The following is an 8,337-nucleotide window of genomic DNA, read 5'->3' as shown; positions in this document are numbered from 1 at the left end:
CCCATTGACATAGAGGATAATGATTCTCTGCCTCCCCTGGTCATACAGCGCAAACGCTTGAAGAGGGTCGCGGATAAAGCTCCTTCTGTACTTCCCTCAGTGCCTATCCCTGCTACTTCTGGTAGTGACCTCCCTGGGTATCTCACTTGCAATAACCTGTTCAGAGCACATCGAGAAGGCTCCTTGGAGATCTCAGTTCCCTCCCTGAACAGTCTCGTCTCGGGAGATGCCATTCCTTTCCTCTGCAAGGATATTCAAAGTTCCATTGAGTTGTTAGTGACAGCCTGTGTTCAACAGCTGTACGCGTCTTTCTATGAAGAGCTCATGCAGTCCAAAGACCAGTTGCATAAGACAACATCTGAGTTAGCTTCTGCTAAGGATACCCTAGCAGATTTATTTAAGCAAATGGAACAACAAACCCAACTGGTTGCCACCCAAAGCGATGAGATTTCTTCATTGAAGACCCAGTTACTCGAGGCTCAGTCACAAGTTACTAGCCTTTCAGAAGAGAAGGAGAGGATGTCCAGAGAAGCGAAGGAATTCCACGCTATCTTAGATGATAAACTGTCAGCTTTACAAACTGCTAATGACATAGTGGCCAACCAAGCCTCCCAAATCCAGCAGTTGCAAGATCAGCTTGCAAAGTCCCGCTCTGTTCCTCCAAGCCCTCCTGTTCCATTGATTCCTTCTCTTTCCCAGCAAGACTTGGCTGCCCTTCAGAGACAGGCTACTTTGTGCCCTCTATTCCAAGATAAAGTGGAACGATTGCAGTCCAGAATGGACTTGTTATGGTCTACCTTTGAACAGTTTCAGGATTATGTTCTACCAGACCATTCTTTCTTTGTCCACTACCACTTACAGAAGTTGGTCTTCTACATGAAGCTTTCCATGATGGATTTACCTTTTCCAGAGGATGGCTGGAGTGGGGCTTGGTCTGCTGAGTTGTTGACAGAGGTAGTCAGAATGGTCTTTGAAGATTCTGTCACGCCAGAAACCATGTTGATGTCATACATGTATCTACGAGGAGATTTGTTAATTCCAGATTAGGTAGATATGGCATGGTATGTGGGGGATGTGGTCTTACAGGCTGTTCTGTATGTCAATCATTTGGAGTTGCGCATAGCTGACATGTTCCAAAGTTATTCCTCCAAAGTGGCTGATTGTCATGATAATTCATGGCATCCCATGATTGATTCGGTGGTCCTAAATCAAAGACAAAACACACCTCCTACCTTTGCCCAGAGTACTAATCAACTGAGGATGGATCTCTTAACCTATCTTTCAAAACATAATCCATTTGATGCTACCTTCTTTGATGCCTATCATAGACGATCTCTCTTAGGACCTTCTGTTCCTACCCTCCTCTATTACCAACAAATGGCTCACCGCTATGCTATATATATTTCCCTTTGTCAATCTAATTCCACAATAATTTTACCCCTTCTTTTCCAACCTTCATCTTTCCCTCAAATTCCTATTTTCACTTACTGTTCCTTTATTGAGGATAGGGTATTTTCCCCTTCTCCACCCTGTCCTTCTCCCTCCATTAATGTACCCTCCACATTTCCTATTTATCAGTTAACACCCTTCCTTAGTGATTCCTTACAAATTTCTGCCACTCCTTCTTTAACCTTTTCTTCCTTTTATGATTTTTCTTATCCTTCCCTTCATCCACTTTTCCTTATTCCATTACCCTCTCCTAACACTTCCATATCTCAACCACCTCAGTTGGTTAGTGACTGTGACGGGTTTGATAATCAGATTTCCAGAAGAAGGGGATGGAGTTCGGATGATTGCCTTACAGGACCGCAGATTAATTGGCCAGTAATTCCAGGAGAGTGGACAGCTTCCAGTCAAGCTTATCAGAACTATGTTCATTTTGCCCAGCAGTATTCACAGTCTGCAGATCCCTCAGTGAGATTAACTGCTCACTTTGCTTGGTACCTGGCGTATATGCATAGGCATTCTCATAATGATTCAAAGCCTATTCCAAAGTTGTGCATGAATGTCAATGTTAGCATTGATTCCCAACAGCTGGAGATATTGTATTTTCATGCCCTCTGTTTGCCTAGCAGATACTTGGTTCTGTTGGAAAGGATGTGCTGTCTCCAATTTTTTCAAAATCCTCCTAAAAACTTTGTAGATGAATCCTTATCTATGGATCGATTCCGACAACATCAATCTTTTAAGAGGGATCATCTTCATTGATACCTTTCCAATGTATGGTGAAAGCTTTTAATGCAAAACTCTCTTTTTGAAGAAGTCATTCAGATGGTTGTGTTGTGTATTAGTGTTTGTGTTGTGAGTTTATTTATGTCATACGAACGTGGTGGTTTCCTATTGGCTTTCGTGTACGAGCTACATTTTGGAGAATTGTGGTGTTGGGGTCGTGGATGCAGAGTTGAAGCTGATGCTGATGAAGAAAAAGAAAAATTTTATATCCTTTACAAATTTGTTGTGATTTTTAGTTTACTAAGAGGTATTAATGTATAAAGGGTTTTCCTTTCTTTGTATTTTTCTATCAGAAACGGGTTATAAGTTGGGGTCGTGGTGGATGGATTCTTTTTGAGAAGATATGGAAGATCAAAGTTGAGCTTTTCCCTGAACTTGTATTCCCTTTTTCCTAGGTCGTGAGGACGCTTCCTTATTAAGTGTGGGGATATGTTGAGTGTTGAAATGACTTGTTTTTTGGCTGATTTTTGTTGTTTTTGAGAGCTGAATGGTTGATTTTTTGAGATGATTGATTGATTTGGAAGTGGTTTGAGAGTGTTTTGGATGGTAATGATTGTGTTTTGGAAGATCATGATGTTTATTGGTGGTTCTGTGATGTTCTAATAGGTTCTGATAGGTTCTGTATACCTTCTGTTTTGCTCTGTTTTGGTCTGTTTTGTTCTGATTGTCTTCTGTAAGGAGGGATGGAGTATTGATTGATGAAGATTGAGATCTTGTGAAAGCTTATTGAATGGTTTGTGAGAGTTTGGAATGGTTTGAGAATGAGTTATGTAGTTTTGATGACCTTCTGTAACCTTCTGTAGGTCTTCTGTAGAGCTTCTGCTTCTGTTCTGTTTCTGTTCTGTTCTGTACTGTAGTTGTTCTGGTACTGTTCTGTAGACTGTTCTGTACGCTTCTGTAAGTGTTCTGTGGAATGTATGTGTGACTTTGGGGAAGTTTTCTAGCCTTGGAAAGAGGTGAATACAAGTGCAAAAGAGCTGAAAGAAGTGGAAGAAGTAGCTGGTGAAGACTCAAGTGAAGACTAGAGTGAAGTGACAGTAGTGAGCTATGAAAAGACACTGTAGTGGCTCTGGTGACTCTTCATATCAGACATACCTCTTGGGAGGGGTATCCACGACCTAAGAGTGATTTTTGAGAGTGATTTTAGAGAGATTGTAGTGAGGATATGATGTATTATTGATAGAGAGAGAGAGAGAGAGTCAGAGATAGCCAATTCTACTCAAACAAAGTGATTGTATATGAGAGATTGAGAGAGAAGACTATGAAGATATTGAAGATGAATACTATGTGATGTATTTCCATTCAAAGATGGTGTATTTCTTTGCTTTCTTTGTTCTATAGATGGATTTTGTGAAGATATTGAAGAATATGGTTGATTCTATTAAAACCGTGGGAGATCTACATGATGCTGCATGAAGCTTTGTTGTGCCTGGTGTTCTTTTCTTCATTGTGATCATATGAAACATGATAAACAAGCTTGTTGATGTTACAAGATAGATTTTCTTGTAAGAGAATTCCCTTTTCTTTGGTGTTCCTCTCGGGGCTCCATTGCCCTATGCTATAATGATTGACATTCAGAGCTAACTCTTATAAACCCTACGTTGATGCAATGAAATCAAAGCTTTAATATTTTTAATGAAGATGCATTTAAACTTTGATAAAAGAACTCCATGCATGAGCAAATGCTATGAGTCCATAATTGAGTTAATCCTTCCTTTAGCACTTAACCCAACCTAGAATGTCATTATCATCACATGTGATTAGCAAGTTCATAAATCCTTTCCATGCATTGCGACTATTTGGACATTACATAAGTGCATTATGTGTTATATGCCTTGTCCTTTGCGCGATGCAACAAGGATGCCTTTGCACAATTCGGTCTTTTTACTTATGCATCATATGTTCAGAATTATAATTACCCTTGACCACGGAAGTGCAAGCAATTGCAAATACTCGACATGCAACTAAACTTTGTAGATCGAATGAGTATTAAATTTCCCAATGCATTTAAACTTCCCTACGAGAGTTAAAACATGCTTAATGCATCATTTCCATGCGAGAATAATATTCGAAACCTAGGCATTCATTATCGGGGTGTTGTCCACCCTTGTACTTTGGGTGGAAGCTCCCACGTGCGCTCCTCTCGTCTTTTGCTTAGGAGCCATTGACGCAATAGATTTCGACTCAGCGAATCTTCCTTGTCTCCCTTACGCACTTCGAGGTTAGTACTGTCTGAGACTCTCCTCTTCCGCACAAGAATTGGGCCTTGCAGACACGGTTTTGAAAAAAACCCGAGAGGCACGGGTGAACTTGTCCTAGAGAAGCTTCAATAGAAGCTTCTCAAGTCTTCTAGAAACATGGGTGATGTGTGATGGAGAAGATGAAGAATATCACAATGAGGGAGATGACGAAGAAGAAGAAGAAGAAGAAGAAGAAGAAGAAGAAGAAGAAGAAGAAGAAGAAGAAGAAGAAGAAGAACATGATGATGATGATGGTGGTTGTGGTGGTGGTGGTGGTGAAGGCGACGGCAGCGGCATGGTGGCATGGCCAGAATGGTGGCAGTAGGCAGAAGGCAGCGACGTGCAGCTCCTCATGGCGGCAGCAACGAGCAGCACACACCATGCCCCTCCCAAGTATGGGAGGGGGGTTTATATGGGGTGAAGGGGGGGGGCGGGGGGGGGGGGGGGGGGGGAGTGGCCACACAAGTGGCAATTGCATGCCTCCCTCCCCCATTCCCCTCCATGACACCTACTCATACTCCCCCGCCCCGCCATGCAATGGCTGAATGGGAGGGAGTTAATACTTAAGAAAATTTGCAAACATTATCCCTTTTTTTCCCGTGAAGGGGTGTTCCTACAGTGGCTTGCGGTTTCGAGCCACAGATCTCTTATGCACAACGAGGGCTGGAGTTTGTTAGTGCGCAAAGAAGGAGCACTTAGCCCAAGTTTTTTATGTTGGTAGGAGATTACTTTGAACCGCTTTTGTGCAAGATTTAGAGTCTTCAATATTTTGTTGCAAAAATATTACATTCTCTCCCCCTTAGAGGAATCGAGATGTCCTCATCTCGAGAAAATTTGGGGTTATTGTTGGTTGAGAGTACTTTCATCCATCCAAGTGGCATCCTCTTCGGGGTAATCTTTCCACTCGATGAGGTATTCTCTTAAGGTCCTAGATCTCAAATGCCTCTCCCTAACATCTAAGATCCTGTCAGGACATAGCTCAAGGACTCCTTGGCTTGGCATTACAACTTGTTGATCATCAAGCACGTGACTAGGGTTAGGCACATACTTTTTCAATAGACTGATATGGAATACATTATGAACTTTTAGGTTTTCAGGGAGTTACAGTTTGTAAGCATTGGGCCCTAGGCACTTGAGAATCTTTTAGGGTCCACAATACTTGAACTTAGCTTTTTGCATTCACCCAAGGATAGGAAACTCTTCTTTGGACGTACGCGAATGAAGACCATATCACCTTCAACAAAGGATATGTCTTGACGTTTCAAGTCTGCGTAAGCCTTCCGTCTGTCCTTGGCGGCTTGGATGTCCTATCTTATTGATTTGATTTGGTCATCCATGTCTTCCAGCATCTGCTTTGAAGCTTCAACCCTCAAGGTTGGATCCGAAAAGCTCAAAGGACTACGACAATCGTGCCCATACAATGCTTGAAAAGGGGTCATCTGAATACTTTGTTGGTAAGAAGCATTGTAGGCAAACTCAACTAGTGGCAAATATTGAATCCACTTTTTGGGTTCGCGACAGTAGTGTGCCCTAAGCATATCTTCAATGACTTGGTTGACTCGTTCTGTTTGACCATCAATTTGGGGATGATAAGCTGTATTGAAATAGAGTTGTGTCCCAATGGCCTCGAAGATAGCCCTCCAGAAGTGTGAAGTGAAGAGAGAGTCACGATCACTAATGATTCTTCTAGGTAACCCATGCAGTTTGAATATCTCCTTGATGAATAACCTTGCGATGAGGCTTTATAGTTTGTCATAACAGGGATAAGATGTGCAACCTTGATGAGCATATCTACCACGACCATAATGGAGTTGTATCCTCCCTAAACTTGGGGCAAGCCAACAACAAAGTCCATACTAATGAATTCCCATTTCATTTGGGGAATGTCAAGTGGTTGCAATTTCCCTGGCATTTTGACATGTTCGGTCTTAATGCGTTGACAGGAAAAACATTCCGTGACATATTTAAGAACATCACCTTTGAGCCTATCCCAATAATAGCTCTTTCTGACTGCATTAAGGGTCTTGGCATAGCCAGGATGTCTAGAGAAAGGGGAGTCATGGGCTTCCCAAAGTATCTTCTGCTTGAGTGATTGGCTTGCTGGGATACATAATCTTGTCCTAAAGTAGACAAGTCCACTATGGATAGAGAATTCTTGATACTTTATTTGTAGTTTTGGGTCTTGATCTTTGATGGGGATCTCCCTTAGCAATTTCTAATAGGTTGGGTCATGTCATGCCTCTTCTCTAGCTAGCTCAAGAATTGGGTTGTTTGGCATGGATACCTTTGTGGCTAGAGATCTTGCTGTTGATGGATCTTGCAAAATCAGAGAATTAAAAAATGCCTTGAGACTGAGTGCATCAGCAACTACATTCTCCTTTCCAGGCCGGTATTTGATTTCAAGTCATATTCTTCCAGTACTTCAATCCATCGACGTTGCCTCATATTGAGCTCATTCTGGTTGAAAATCCATTTAATACTCTTATGGTCCATCACTAAGGTGACATTGTTACCCAACAAGTAGTGTCTCCAAAGTTTGAGATCATGGATGACAGCCAACAGCTCCAGATCGTGGGTGGCATAGTTTCTTTCATGGCTCTTCAGTTTTCTTGAAGAGTATGCTACGGGATGACCTTCTTGCATGAGCACACATCCTAAGGCAAGTGCACTTTAAACCTTACTAAAATCAGGAAGTTTCAAGATGGGTGCTGATACCAAGCTTTGCTTTAGTTTGTCAAAGCTGTATGTTCAGCAGCTGCTTTAGTTTGTCAAAGCTGGTCTGTTCAGTAGGTGACCATACAATCGATACTTGCTTCTTTAGTAGATCAATCAGAGGCGCTATAATCAAAGCATAGTTTTTGATAAAGACCATGTACCATCCTGCCAATCTAAGAAAACTACGTATTTCTTTGACAGAAGTTGGTGTTGGCCATTCCAAAACGTCTCTAACCTTGGCCGGATCTACTGAAATTCCTTCCGCTGATACAATGAATCCCATATATTCAATCTGTCACTTGAAAAATGCACACTTCTTCTTCTTGGCATAAAGCTTGTGTGCCCTCATTGTTTCAAGGACGATGCGAAGCTGGGGTTCATGATCTTTTTCCTGCTTGGAGTAGACTAGGGTATCATCAAAGAAGATGAGTATGAAGTCATCAATATAGGGCCTAAAGATATCCTGCATTAACCTGTTGAAGGTAGCAGGAGCATTTGTCAGCTCGAATGACATGACCAGGAATTCAAAGTGTCCATACCTTGTGCTGAATGCCATCTTTGGGATATCTTCTTCCTTGATCCTTATCTGATAATATCCAGACCTGAGATCTATCTTAGAGAACATCTTTAAAACTTGAAGACGGTCAAGAAGTTCATCTATTCTTGGAATGGGATAATTGTTTTTAATGGTCGATTGATTCAACCCTCTGTAGTCAATGCATAGCAGAAGTGTTCCATCTTTCTTATTCTGGAACAGTACTAGAGCTCCCCATGGTGAAATGCTAGGACGGATGTAGCCTTGGTCTAACAATTGCTTGAGTTGCTCCTTCAGCTCAATCGCTTCCGGGATGGACATCCTATATGGTCTCTTTGAGATTGGTGCAACTCCTAGCGCTAGCTTGATTTCGTGATCGACTTCCCTTTGAGGAGGAAGTTCAGTCAACTCTTCAGGAAATACGTCTGCGTATTCCTTTAACCATGAAGGTTCTTCCCTAGAATCTTGATTCTGATCTAGCTTATTTAGTTTAATCAAATAGATAGGTTGCCCCTTCCTAACTCCTTTTAATATCCGTGTTGCTTTTGCTAGCTGAATTTTTGGCTTACCAGCCTCTCCTTGAGTTGTAACTAGTTCCCCTTCATAATTTTGAAA

This window comes from Lygodium microphyllum, chromosome 4, assembly GCF_053477565.2.
Source record: "Lygodium microphyllum isolate KBCC chromosome 4, Lygodium_microphyllum_v1.1.10, whole genome shotgun sequence".
In the NCBI taxonomy this organism is placed as follows: domain Eukaryota; kingdom Viridiplantae; phylum Streptophyta; class Polypodiopsida; order Schizaeales; family Lygodiaceae; genus Lygodium; species Lygodium microphyllum.
Note: the sequence above shows the minus strand (reverse complement) of the source record.